This window comes from Podarcis pityusensis (assembly GCF_964106645.2).
Source record: "Podarcis pityusensis genome assembly, chromosome: W".
NCBI lineage: Eukaryota > Metazoa > Chordata > Lepidosauria > Squamata > Lacertidae > Podarcis > Podarcis pityusensis.
In genome coordinates, this window is record NC_138045.1 from 8,293,742 (window position 1) to 8,307,980 (window position 14,239).

The 14,239-nt window shown below is 52.9% G+C and overlaps 1 protein-coding gene and 1 pseudogene across 2 annotated transcripts in view; both read left to right on the forward strand.

Moving 5' to 3' along the window:
* LOC308467624 (uncharacterized protein) overlaps nucleotides 1-14,239 on the forward strand; it is a gene marked incomplete at its 3' end in the record, with an annotated part of 95,706 nt that overhangs the window by 67,907 nt on the left and 13,560 nt on the right. The window lies entirely within an intron of this gene.
* Nucleotides 1-14,239, forward strand: part of LOC308467623 (inositol polyphosphate 5-phosphatase OCRL-like) — a 57,841-nt pseudogene that overhangs the window by 29,247 nt on the left and 14,355 nt on the right. The window contains exons 13-16 of the transcript in view: nucleotides 236-335; nucleotides 9,644-9,774; nucleotides 10,298-10,382; nucleotides 11,081-11,208. The product of the transcript in view is annotated as an inositol polyphosphate 5-phosphatase OCRL-like (transcript). The remainder of the gene's footprint in view (nucleotides 1-235; nucleotides 336-9,643; nucleotides 9,775-10,297; nucleotides 10,383-11,080; nucleotides 11,209-14,239) is intronic.

The window sequence follows — 14,239 nt, forward strand, 5'->3', positions numbered from 1 at the left end:
ACATCTTGTGCCCATTTAATCATAGCAGATTTCACCGTTTCATCCTGAGTGTTCCATCTCAACAGCAAGTTATACATCTTTGACAAATTCTTAGTTTTGGGTTCTAACAGTTCAGTTTCTAATTTTGATTTTTCCACCTGGAAGCCAATTTTCTTGTCCAAATTAAATGCCTCCATTATCTGAAAATAATGAAGCCAGTCTCGCACTTTGTTTTTTAATATTTCCTCACCATCAGTGGGAGCTACCTACCAAGCTGCTTCAGGACCTCCTTGGAAGCCTTGTGCTGGATGAGGCAGCCGATTGGCAAAGTTCCCGTCACCAGACTTATTGACCTGGTAGGGAAAGGGGTTGATTTACCTAGCAGGTTCATGTGCTGGATGTCTACCCTTCCCACTCTGCTTGCCTGCTTGAAAAACAGCTGCTCTTCCACTCAGCAATGTGGGGGCTGGGGGTCCTCCGCTGCATTCAGCTTCTGTAGCTGTGCACCCGCTTCCTGTGTGCTGTTCATGCCCTTTGTTTGCCTTGACTGAGTCATCCCAGGTTCTGGTCCTCCCACCTGCCCTTTCGCAGGGCCACTGAACCCTGTGCATTTCCCTGCCATCTGCCCAGATACTGTTCAGCCAACGGGCTGTTTCTTTCTCTTCTCAGGGCCTGTGCCATTAACACCCTTGGTTGTCCTTTGCTCTTGCCTTCCTCCTCTGATCTCGGGGAGAAGACAGCTTCCTAGAAAGGGTAACAGTTGGTTTGCTATCCTCTAGATGTTCTTCTGGCGGGCTCAAATCAGGTACAGGCAACGCCCCGTTTACACGGGGGTTGCGTTCCGAGGTACCGTGCGTTTAAATGAAATTGCGTATATTGGGGACAGCATTGGAAAAGCCTGCAAACACCCTCTAAACTTCCGGAAACCCTTTTGAAAGGCCTTTTGAAAACCAGCAGCACTTGCCAGCCTCCCTGCAAAACTCCTTGCTCCAACTCTCCACAGGCCTGAAAGGTCGGTGCCAAAGCTCCTGGGAGGGAGTCGAGATGCTGTTTCCATGCCGCTTTGCCGCTTTTGTGCTCTTGGGGGGGACATTTTTGCCCCTTCAAGTGCCCCTTCCAGTGTGCATGTGCCTCGAAGGCACATAAATGGAGTTGCCCTTGTCAACGATCAGCTGCTCCATGCAGTGGCAGCTGGTCCCTTAGGGCAAATCAGGCACTACCCCACAAACCTGACTTTCCTCTCAGGCAACCCGTACCTGCCTGCCTTCTGACTCAAATCCAGTCCAGGTGGTGGCTCTAGCTCTCTGCTTTGGTCTCTTCCCTAGTCTCAACGTGGCCCTTGTAGAACTCGGCAGAGGAGAATGGAGACGAAACCAGAATTTGCCATCACTGCTTGTCACTGATTTTGCGCTGCTTGACTCTGGGTCCGCTTGCGATTGGCAGCACGGGAGGCAGAAAGCCCAGTCTCATGATGCAGGCGCCAGCCCCCTCTGGCCCCAAGAGCCAGTTTTCTCCTTGTCTCTGTGCTCAGCAACTGCTGCACAGCCTATGCCACTCTGGCTTACTCTTACCACCTGAGCACTGGCATTTGGGAAGCAGTAGTGGCTGCTTTGCGGTGGCTCGGGGAAATGTCACTCCTCTCGAAATCATATCTACTTGGGTGTATTATCATAGCCACAAGGAGACAGTGGTGACTGTCAATTTGGACAGCTGTAGACATTTAGAACTATGGAGGATATGTTTATCAGTGGCTACGGGTCAGGGCTATTTCTTGCCACTATTATCACAAACCACATGCTTTTGATTACCAGTTTCTGGGGAACATGATGGACAGAGTGCTCTTGTCCCTGTGTCCCTATGGACTCCCAAGGGCATGTGGTTGGCCATTGTGGGAACAAAATGCATAGCTGTCAAGTGTCCCTTATTTGAAGGGACAGTCCCTTTATTCCAGCGCCATGTCCTGCTGCTGTCCCTTATTGATGGATGTCCCTTAAATGTCCCTTAAATGATGTCCCTTAAATTTCAAAGGAAGCAGCTCCTCTCCCTCCCTCCCTGCCGGCCAGGGAGGAGGGAGGCTCCAACTGTGTTGCTTGGCTGTGTTGCTCACCCAATAAGAAGTCTAAGAACGACTGGGGGGTGGAGCTTGCATGCCTTGTGTGTGGCTAGTTAATGCAAGCTGAGGGGTTTTTTGAATGCTGGATGCCATTTTGTTGCACATGCTGCTGCAAACTTGGCAGTGCAAAGCCAGGCCGGGGAGCCATCTTAAGTTGAGGCTGCATAGGCCTTGTGGTGCATGTGATTCAGATTCTATTCAGTTGAACCTCTGGTTACAAAGTTGGTTGGACAGTGTTCTCGAAGCTACCAGCGTAAGTTTGACCAGACTGCAGGAGGACAGGAAGACTGGAGTGCCTGGAACAGGTGAGGCTGCAGGTCCCTTATTTTGGCTGCTGGTCCCTTATTTTCAAGACTGCTAGTCCCTTATTTTCAAATCTGTAAGTTGACAGCTATGACAAAATGCTGATCTAACCCAGCAAGGCTCCTGTGTTCTTTAGCATGCACCAGCTACTCTTGCACTAAGACTCTGATACAGCATGTGTCATTCCCCACACCAATACTCTCTCTCTCTCTCTCAAGACAGGGGCAGGAGTACTGGCGGCGGGGGAGGGGGAGATAAACTGGGTCCTAATCAACAGCTGCCCTGGGGATGAGGGGGTCAAATTCTCCATCCTTGCCAACTCCTTTTAGTGATGGTGTGATGGCCTGGGATTCCGATTCTGAGAGTGAACCAGAGGAATCCCAGCCGGCACAGGAGTCCCCGCCTCCAGGGCCGGCTGAACTGGGGCAAGGCCTAGATTCTGAGGAGCCTGCACCTGTGCCAGATCCTCAGGAGCAGGCACCAGGTGAAACCATTCTGGCCCCAGAGGTGCTTGAGGACTCAGTGTCTACAGGTGAGCCTTCCCCGGGGCCCAGTAACCCTTCGGCCTCTCCTGAACTGCAGAGGCTTAGGGCAGAGAGGCGAAGGGAACTGGTTTCTCCCAGGAGGAGTGCTCGCCTTAAGGCCAGGAGAGGCGGGGCTCCTGGGGGCCGGGACCGCCCCTGGCCTTAGAGAAGATAAAGGGCAGTCAGCCCGGTCCCAGGTTGCGGGAGCAACGTCGTCATTGTAGAGCTGTTTTGGCCAGCATCCAGTCCTGTTCCTCCAGTGTTCCTGTTCCCCGCCCGGCTACCTGCTTCTGATCTTCGAGTGTTCCTGTCCCCGCCCGGCTCCCTGTTTCGGACCTCACCTCGCACTTTGTGGACTATCTCCAGGCTAGTGACTTAGGACTGAACTTTGACTACGGTAACAGTAACCTTCCCCCCGGGACCAGCACAGTTTGCTCCCGCCCCACCCGCACTCCCCCTTCGTTGGGGTGCGTTCGGGAACAGCCAGAGGCCATGGTTGACCAGGCAGCTGCGCTGGTGGCATTGGCCCAGGAGAACCAGGCCTTGAACCACACCGTTCAGCAGTTAAGCGATGTGGTTGCGGCGCTTCAGCAACGGTTGGAAACCTTTACAGATCATGGGGCCGACGCCCCAGCTCCAGGCAAGTACCCAGTGGCTTTGCCAGAGAAATTTGATGGGACCCTGGCCAGTTTTCCCATGTTCTTCGCCCAGGCCAAGTTATATATTCAGGGGCGAGCCCGGAACTTCCCTGACGACCGCACCAAGGTGCACTTTCTGATCAGTTTGTTAAAGGACCAGGCGGCCAAGTGGGCTTTGCCACTGCTCCGGCAAGACTCTCCTTTGTTAACGGACTATGTGGGATTTTGTAACCACTTAGAGACTGTGTTTGGCAACCCTCTGAAGGAGAGCCAAGCCAATCGGGCGATTCGTCAGTTGAGACAGGACAAGTCCACAGCCGCCGCCTACGCCACAGAATTTCGGCTGTTGGCACAAGACTTGTCTTGGAATGACTCTGCACTACGGGACCAGTATCTGGAGGGACTGTCGGACGAGATACTGGACCAGTTGGCCATGATGGAGCGTCCCACCACGCTGGACGCCCTCATTCAGCGGAGCCTGCAGATAGACGATCGGTTGGAGGACCGTCGCCAGGCCCGGGACCGCCAGCACCCCCGGCTCCTAGCGCCCATCCTTCCCAACAGGTCCACGCCCACAGCCGAGTTGCCAGTCGAGCCAACGCAGCTCGGGGCTGTGCGACCTCGCCTCTCCCCCTCGGAGAAGACGCGGCGTCGGGAGGGAAACCTGTGTCTTTACTGCGGTGGGAGTGGACATTACGCCCGTTCCTGTCCCAGGAAAATGCCAGTCGCAGGAAAACCACCAACCTCTGTAGCCGAAGGCCCTAGCAACGTGGGGTCCCAAACCATGCAAGAGGGGCCCTCACCAGTGGAGTTGCGACATCTCATGGTTCCAGTGCGTCTCTACCCTCCAGGTGGGCCCTGGATTCTTACCCACGCTCTAGTAGATTCGGGGGCAACCCGCTCCTATATGGACGCTGCCTTTGCCGCTCATCATCAGGTGCCACTTCAGAACAAGCCAGAACCGGTACAGGTGGAGGCAATCGACGGACGGCTCCTGCGTTCGGGTGCCGTCACTCGGGAGACCCAGCCCTTGGTCCTGTGTCTCCAGCAGCACCGGGAGGTGCGAACTTTGGACATTGCCTCCATGCCCCGGTTCCCCCTGGTGCTTGGAATGGACTGGTTGGAGGCTCACAATGTTCAGATTGACTGGGTTAATCGGACTGTGCACTTCCCAGACCCATGCCCCCATGCTCGGTCCGAGATGCTAGCGGCCGCACCCACTGAGGAGGCAGCACCCACGCTCCCAGCCGTGTACCGGGACTACCAAGACGTGTTCGAGGAACGGGGGGCAGACCAGCTGCCGCCGCATCGGTCTTTTGACTGCGGCATAGACCTCCAGCCCGGAGCGCCCCTGCCGGTGAGTCGCTTATACTCTCTAACAGAGCCAGAGCGCGAAGCTTTGCAGGACTTCCTGCGCAAGAACCTGGAGCGTGGGTTCATTAGGCCTTCTACCTCACCCACCGCTGCGCCAGTACTCTTCGTTAAGAAGAAATGTGGGGAGCTTCGCCTTTGCCATGATTACCGGGCCCTGAACAAAATTACCATCCCGGACCGGTACCCCTTGCCCCTTATTTCGGAGTTGCTGGAGCGGGTGCAAGGGGCGCAGATGTTCACCAAGCTTGACCTCCGGGGGGCCTACAATTTAATTAGGATCCGAGCCGGGGATGAGTGGAAGACAGCATTCGGGACCCGGTACGGGCAGTTCGAATACCTGGTTATGCCCTTCGGATTGTGCAACGCGCCCGCTGTGTTCCAACGGTACATCAACCACGTGTTCCAGGACTTGCTGGACAAGTACGTGGTGGTGTACCTGGATGACATTTTGATTTTCTCCCGTGACCCGGCTCGCCACGAGGGTCATGTCCGGACCGTGCTGCAGCGCTTGCGGGAGCACCGCCTGTATGCGAAGCTCAGCAAGTGCGAGTTCCATCAGCAGACAGTGGATTTTCTGGGTCACCGACTCTCTCCAGATGGGGTGCAGATGGATCCTGGGAAGGTGGCAGCGGTTCGGGAATGGGCGGCACCTCGGAACCGCAAGGACCTACAGCGTTTCCTGGGGTTCGCCAACTATTACCGGACCTTCATTGCGGGTTACGCTCGTCGCACTACCCCATTGACCCGGCTACTGCGCCCCAAGACGCCGTTTTCCTGGGACAGCGAGGCAGAGGAGGCGTTTCAGGGGTTGAAGGCCTGTTTCCAGAGAGCGCCGATCTTGCAACATCCGGATCCTTCTCGACCCTTTGTGGTAGAGACTGACGCCTCCAGTACGGCTCTCGGTGCCGTCTTGTCTCAGCAGTACGGACCTGATGCGCCACTCTTACCCTGCGCCTTTTATTCCCGCCAGCTCCTGCCGGCGGAGCGTAACTATACTGTATGGGAGCGGGAACTACTGGCCATCAAGGTGGCTTTTGAGGTCTGGCGCCACCATCTTGAGGGGGCACGACACCCGGTGGAGGTGAGAACCGACCACCGGAACCTGGAGTACCTCCAGACCACCCGCAAGCTGAACCAAAGGCAGATCCGGTGGGCGTTGTTCTTTTCCCGGTTCCAGTTCCGGATCCGCTACATCCCTAGCTCCCAAAACCAGAAGGCGGATGCCCTGTCCCGGAAACCTGAAGACAACACAGACACGGTACAGCAGGCAGTACCCACCACGATCCTACCACCGGCTGCGTTCCTGGCCACCCAGGAGGCTGAGCCACTGCAGGCTCGGGTGCGGGAACAGCAGCGGGTCGACGCTTGGGCCCAGGAACGACTCCAGGAACTGGCCGAAGGGTCATGCCCTCAGTACCCGGGGCTGGTCCTGCATCAGGGCCTTCTGCTGCACCACGGGCGCCTGTACATCCCGCCAGGGCCGCTGCGGGCTGAGGTTCTCCGGATGACCCATGATGCTCCAGCAGCAGGGCACTTTGGGCGGTATCGGACCACCCATCTGGTAAGCCGTGAGTTTTGGTGGCCCCGTCTGAAGGCTGACGTGGCTCGCTACGTCGCTGGTTGTGATGTCTGCCGGCGGGCCAAGGGGCCTACCGGGCGACCCCCCGGCCTTCTTCAGCCGTTGCCGGTTCCACCACGTCCTTGGCACACGGTTTCTCTGGACTTTGTAGTGGAGCTACCCCCGTCTCGTGGCTGCACCTGCCTTCTAGTTTTCTCTGACCATTTCACGAAGATGGTGCACTGTGCCCCCTGCCCATCCGTACCCTCAGCTAAGGAAACCGCTCAGCTGTACCTTCAGCATGTCTTCCGCCTGCATGGCCTACCTGAGCGTGTGGTGTCCGACCGTGGCGTTCAGTTCACGTCCCGGTTTTGGCGTGCTTTGCACCAGGCCCTCGGAACAGAGGTCTGTCTCTCATCTGCCTACCACCCACAGACTGATGGCCAGACGGAACGGGCGAACGCGGTGCTGGAACAGTACCTCCGGTGCTACTGCAGCTACCAGCAGGATGACTGGGTCGACCACCTAGCATTGGCGGAGTTCGCTTACAACAACGCGGTGAATGCATCCACCCAGCAGACCCCGTTCCAGGCCAGTTACGGTTTTCATCCACGGTTGTTTCCGGATGTGCTGCCGGCATCTGCGGTCCCTGCGGTGACAGAGTGGCTTCAGGAGCTCCAGTCCCAGCAACAGCTGTTGATGGAGCAGCTGCGCCAGGCCAAGGAGGCGTACAAGGTCCAGGCCGACCGCCACCGCCAGGTGGGGCCGGAACTCCACGTCGGTGACCTGGTATGGCTCTCCACTCGCCACCTCCACCCTTCTCGACCTTCGCGGAAGCTGGACGCCCGTTTCACCGGCCCGTTCCCTATCGTGAACCAGGTCTCGCCTGTGGCATTCCGTCTCCAGTTGCCCGCAACCCTGAAGGTTCACCCGGTATTCCACAGGTCCCTTCTGAGTCCGGTGGCCCCACCCGACGAGTTCCACCCGGACCGTCCCCGACCGCAGCCAGTTTTGGTTCAGGGAGAGCCTGAGTACGAGGTGGAACGCATTCTGGACTCCCGATACCGCAGGGGAAAGCTGCAGTATCTCATTGACTGGAAGGGGTATGGGCCGGAGGACCGTTCCTGGGAACCAGCGGCCAACGTCCACGCGCCTGCCTGCCTCCGAGAGTTCCATGCGGCGTACCCCAGCAAGCCGGGTCCAGACCCTCGATTAAGGGGGGGGGCTGGGAGGGGGGATGGTGTGATGGCCTGGGATTCCGATTCTGAGAGTGAACCAGAGGAATCCCAGCCGGCACAGGAGTCCCCGCCTCCAGGGCCGGCTGAACTGGGGCAAGGCCTAGATTCTGAGGAGCCTGCACCTGTGCCAGATCCTCAGGAGCAGGCACCAGGTGAAACCATTCTGGCCCCAGAGGTGCTTGAGGACTCAGTGTCTACAGGTGAGCCTTCCCCGGGGCCCAGTAACCCTTCGGCCTCTCCTGAACTGCAGAGGCTTAGGGCAGAGAGGCGAAGGGAACTGGTTTCTCCCAGGAGGAGTGCTCGCCTTAAGGCCAGGAGAGGCGGGGCTCCTGGGGGCCGGGACCGCCCCTGGCCTTAGAGAAGATAAAGGGCAGTCAGCCCGGTCCCAGGTTGCGGGAGCAACGTCGTCATTGTAGAGCTGTTTTGGCCAGCATCCAGTCCTGTTCCTCCAGTGTTCCTGTTCCCCGCCCGGCTACCTGCTTCTGATCTTCGAGTGTTCCTGTCCCCGCCCGGCTCCCTGTTTCGGACCTCACCTCTCACTTTGTGGACTATCTCCAGGCTAGTGACTTAGGACTGAACTTTGACTACGGTAACAGTAACCTTCCCCCCGGGACCAGCACAGATGGGCTGCTTGCCATTGCTGTGCTCCTAAAGCTCTATTGCTCCCCCCTCCTCTCTTTCTCTTGAATGTGGTAGCTTGAGATAGAACTAACCACCCTGAACATTTCTGGAGAGGAAGATGGGAAGGAGGCCGGAGGCATTGTTCACCAGCTGCTGTGTGCTGCATTGCCCATACAAAGTCGTGGGCTGGGGCTCCAGCTGTTGTTCAGTTTCTACCACTGCCTCTGCAACGTGCTCTAGACAAGGGGTGGTGAACATGTGACCCCATCATCTCATCATGCTGGCTGGGGCTGCAGCCCATCAACCTATGAAGGCCCATCCATGTTCTTTTGCTGTTTTTGTTACTTATTTCCTGCCCTTCACCCTAAGGTCCCAGGGCAGGTTCCAACAATTTAAATAAAATGTTAGAAGAAGAGAAGTTTGGATTTGATATCCCGCTTTATCACTACCCGAAGGAGTCTCAAAGCGGCTAACATTCTCCTTTACCTTCCTCCCCAACAAACACTCTGTGAGGCGAGTGGGGCTGAGAGACTTCACAGAAGTGTGACTGGCCCAAGGTCACCCAGCAGCTGCATGTGGAGGAGCGGAGACGCGAACCCGGTTCCCCAGATTACGAGTCTATCGCTCTTAACCACTACACCACACTGGCTCTCTAGCCAAACCCCATGTCTACAGCTGCATATTTAGTAAGCTTTTGGGTGAACTGCACATCCGGAGTGGGAGGATTACGAGCTGCATATTAATAGGGGGAGGGGGAGCTTGGATTTGGGGTGCGAGCAATTTGTTTTTTGTTTTCCCACTTGAGATGCTTGCTGTGGCTAGGGCCGGGCAATATGTCAATATAGATATATTTTGAAATCAGCTTGAAGTCTAGATAGTGAGACTGGTTTCATAATTTCTGACCTGGCAATATATTGCGAATCATGATGTGTGTGTGTACTATGCCAAAAACACCATGTGGGGGGAAACTGTGAAGCCAGACAATGCTTCTCAAGATTCCTGCAGCCCCTGTGGACTCTGCCGGTTCAGCTTTCCCCTGCCCTCCTGCAGGGGGCAGCAAAAATCACAATGCGGGGGAAACCGTGAAGCCAGCCAATGCCTCTACATAGCTCCATCTTATTTCAGACATCGTGATATATTGGTGTATTGCAATGTTTAGCTAGTGATATATCACTGTGTTGAAAGCCAGCTATCGCCCAGCCCTAGTTGTGGCCTCAGAGGGCAAGACTTGTCCACCCAGCTGGAGCAAGGAAAGAATGCATACAGGCACACATTCTGTCAGGCTCTCATGCCAGTCCCGCTTGTCATTGGACCTCCAGGAGAAGCAGTTTCTGGATATAGTACCCCAGGATGGTGATGACTCCACTGAGCGGCCAAGGAGATCTGGCTTTTGGTGGACCACCTCTTCAAGAATGCCTGCCACCAGGTGAGCTGAGGGGGACGGTACCATTGAAAGCATGGGTGTGGGCTGGAATCCAGTACCAGTTTTGGGGTGTGCAGGTTCCAAACGCCACAATTGATTTATATCTTAGCTACCGACTTGCTCTTACAAGCTCCTGCTGTGCGTATAGTGGCACCTTGGTGGAGCGGCAGCGGGTGGGACATCGAGCATATGCTATTCCTTAGAGCGGCTCAGAAGAACCCAAGTGTTCCCAACCATTGTCTGTCTATCCCTAGCAAAGCGGCTCTCTGAGACTCGTCACTAGAAGACGCGGGGAATGATTTCACTCTCCCATTGCCCCAAATCATGAGAAGGGTAGTAGGAATGCTACTGTGGAAAGCAGGCGGGATACAATTCTCAGCCCTTGTGCCAGCTCTCTTGGTGATGGGCTTCTCTCCACTGTGGCATTCCTCGACCTCACATTATGCACCCCAGGGCTGGATTGTTCTTCATGCTATCCAGGATTTACCTCATCCCTTCCTAACGCATGGGTGATACTCTGCTTCAGGAGGACCTCTTCCAGACCCCGGGCATGCAGGAAGAGCTGCAGGAGATAACTGAGTGCCTGGACACCAGCATTCCCGAGACGATCCGTATCTTTGGGGGGCATTGTTGGGGAGCAGGGCTGCTTGGTGGTTTTCTTTCGCTCTTGGCTGGAGTGGACCTCACTTTTATATACCTGGTGGCTTAGGTTCCTAGGCCACTCCATCCTTAAGGCTCTGGGACACAGCACAATGAAATGCCCACAGTCAAGTGCAGTCATGCATCCAAACAGCTTCACAGCTTTAACCCCCATTTGAAAACATCAGCCTGGCTAGATAGAGCAGAGGTGGGGAACCTTGAGAGGCCCGCAGGCCCCACATCTAGCATCATACGTGGTGTCAGGTGTGGAGACAGGTAAAGACATGGCTGCAAAGGAGCTTCAAGGGCGCGTTCAATTGTTCTTTGGCAAGCAGGGTTTCTTGACCGCACTTTTGGAGTTGACCACTAGTATTTGTTGTTTGGATTGAAACCATGCCTGCAGAAGGACATTTCCTCAGCAGATCAGCTTTGCAGACAGCTTCGTCAAGAGGGGAGGTGTGGGATAATTACAGTGGGATGGCTCAGCTGGTAGAGCGTGACACTCTTAATCTCAGGGCTGTGGGTTCAAGGTCCACCTTGCGCCAAAAGGGGGAACTTGCAAGGTGGGCCCAGATGTAAAAGGACCAAGTTTCTTGCTTTGGACCAGCCTGGGAAGGAGGCAGGCTGCAGGTAACAGGACAGAACACTTCCCTTGCCAGGCTGTCAATAGCTGGCAGTGACCACTCGGTGGCCGAAGCTCTGCTCATCTTCCTGGAGGCAGTGCCAGAACCAGTCCTTTGCTATGAACTGTATCAGTGCTGCCTTGAGTGCTCACATGACAGCCACCTCTGTCGCCAGGTCGGCCCCAGAGCCCCATCTCTTCCTGGCTGGTCTGCGGTGTGTACAGAAGCATAGAATCTTTTTTAAAAAAAATAAATAAAAATATTTATTACTTTTATAGATTACAAAAAGAGAGAAATAAAAAAAGCAAAAGAGAAAAAACAGAAGAAAAAAAGAGGGGGAAAAACAAATAGAAGAGAAAAAAATAAACAAACACCATACAATACAATATATAAACAATACAGAACACAACCTAAACTCAAAACTAAACACATTAAGCTAAACTAAACAAACCCCACTCCCCAAAACAAAAACAATTTAAAAACATACATCCTCTCTTTTCCATACTCTATCTTTCATTCCCTTGTTTCCTCGACCTCCTCACACCTCCCTTTTTGTGTTCTGCTTCTATTAATTGTTTCAGCAAATCCTTTCCATCTTTCTCCATTTTCTGTGATATTGTAAATAACGTATTATTTTAACCTTATTTTCCATTAAAACTAAATTACTTATGTGTACTTAACTCCTTATAACATTTCTATTAAGCCCATAAAAAATAAAAAATAAAAAATCATTCCACCATTTTTCTATCACTCATTAGTTTTACCATAAGTCTATATAAAAAGTTTAAATTTTCCAATCTTCTTCCACCATCTCTTCTCCCAGGTTTCGGATTCTGCCAGTCCTTTCCGTCAATTCCATAAAGTCCATCAACCTGGTGACCTTATGTCCGAGGCTCTTAATTCTTTTCCAAGTCCCTTCTGCAGGTCTTCTTCATTTTCTTTAATGCTAAGGAGCCAATCTCGGGGAAATTCCAACCTGTCAATCCTTTTCTTCCTTCTGGACAAATCAGCTGAGTTTCCATAGTTAAAACTACAGTCCATAAAGTGTTTCCGGGTATATTTCAAAGTTCCTCCAATTCCAAAGGCCCCCAAAACTTCAATCTCCTCCAGGCCCGAGTCCATGTCCCAAAAGTCAGTTAGTCCCTGCATAAAGGGCTCTTTCCAACTTTCCTTCTTTAATCCATTCCTCGGAGTCTGACTTTTCCTGAATTCAATCATAGAAGGCCTCAACTTATAATCTCCAATTTGCTTCTGTAAATCCACAGATCTCACTTGTATTATTTTATGTTGAACAACAGCTGCATTCTCCTTCTCCTTCTCCTCCTTCTCCTCCACCATTTGTCCTGCCAAAATGGGTTCCTGTACCAAGTCCTGAATTATTTCTGTGTTAATGTTCGCTTTTTGACTCAAGTTGGTCACTTTCTGTTCCAAATTATCAACTTTAAAAGTCATATCATCCATCTTCTTGTGAAGCTGTCCCAGCGAACAGCTTATCTTACATAGAACAGTCACAATGGCCTCTCCTATCAACATTTTTAAATAGCCCAAGGTCGCTCTCTGGTTCCCAAACTCCTTTTCTGCAGCTGGAAATTCCCCGTTACAGTCCTGTTACAGTTTCAAGAGCTCCCTCTAGAGGGAAACAGTCTCCACTTGTATCAGCTCTTTTAAGCACAATTTCAAACATTAAAGATAAAATTTCAGTTACTTTTCCTCTTTTATTTTAAACGCAGAAAGGGACAATGGAAACAGTATCTTACTCTTGTTTAGCTAACTGTCAAATCCGTTCTGTCAAAAGCACTCTCTTCAATCATCATCTGGCAGCCCGTTCCCAGGTTCAGAGCAGTGGTAATCTGATTTCTTCACTCTCTCCTGCAGGCTCACTAGATCCAAAATCTCCCCCTCTTCTCCTGCTTCCCAAGGGGGTTTTGTAACTTTAAACCAGTGGAAATTTAATCCTTTGCCAAAAACTTTCAAAGGCTTTATTTGTAATGTCTTTGCTTCAGTCTATTTACAAAAACGGAAGGCGGACTTCCTGTTTGTGACCTCCCGCTTCAGTGCCGAATTAAAGTATTTAAAAATCCAATTTTCCGATTTACTCATGAGTAGTTGTTTGAAATCCAATTGTCCACAGGAAAAAGTCAGCGCTCCCCGGCAACAGCAATGCGGCTTCACTCCGTGAAAAAAGCAGTCGATTCAAAGCACCGCGCCACTCACCCCACGTCGCTCTGGATCCCCAAAACAGGGTTTCCCCGCGAGTAGGGGAGGCGCAAAGGTGCCAGCCGAATCCCACGTCCAAAGGGTTCTCCCACCTGTGGTTTTTAATGGGTTTCCGCCTCGCCGTGGCGGTTCAGATCCTGTTTTTCGCGGAGCGGATTCCTCCCGATCGGAGGAAATCCGCCATTGCCAGAGGCGCCAACCCGGAAGTCCCAGAAGCATAGAATCAGAAGGGATTTCCAAAGTCATCTAGTCCAAATGTTGCCGCGAGTAACGGGAAATCCACTAAAACATCCCTGAAAGCCAGTAAACCAGCACACTGGCAGGAGGGCTAGTCTGTTGGGATACTGCCAGGGAGACAAAGTCCATCATGGCCCCCAAGCCGGCTGCCGGACGATCCATCGATCTCCCGTAGTCACGCAGTATCAGCAATTAGTGACATGAACTTCTGAGAAATAGCTTGCCACATTCCAGAGCTCATGCACACTCTATCAGCAGATAATGCACAGCCAAAGTCGCACTCAGGAGAGCATTATTTACAAGTTTTATTCAGCGTTGATCAGAACAAAGAAAAAACATGACTGCCTGCATCAGTGTCTACGACACACAGAGAGAAAACGAAAGCAACAGAAAACATAAACATCCTGTGAACAGGAAATACGCAGACTCTGTGACTCTCAAAGCCTGCTCCCTTTTAAGGTGGAACGGAAATATCCTAACAGTCTGGTCTGGGAAGCCTTGTTAACTGCAAAGGTTGCTGATGTCTCCTTTGATAACCATCCCTCTCGGTTGTGGAGGGGGGTGGGGTGCGCACTGTTAGGATATTTCCGTTCCACCTTAAAAGGGAGCAGGCTTTGTGAGTCAGAGTCTGCGTATTTCCTGTTCACAGGATGTTTATGTTTTCTGTTGCTTTCGTTTTCTCTCTGGTGTCGCAGACACTAAAGCAGTCAGTCATGTTTTTCTGTGTTCTGATCAACGCTGAATAAACTTGT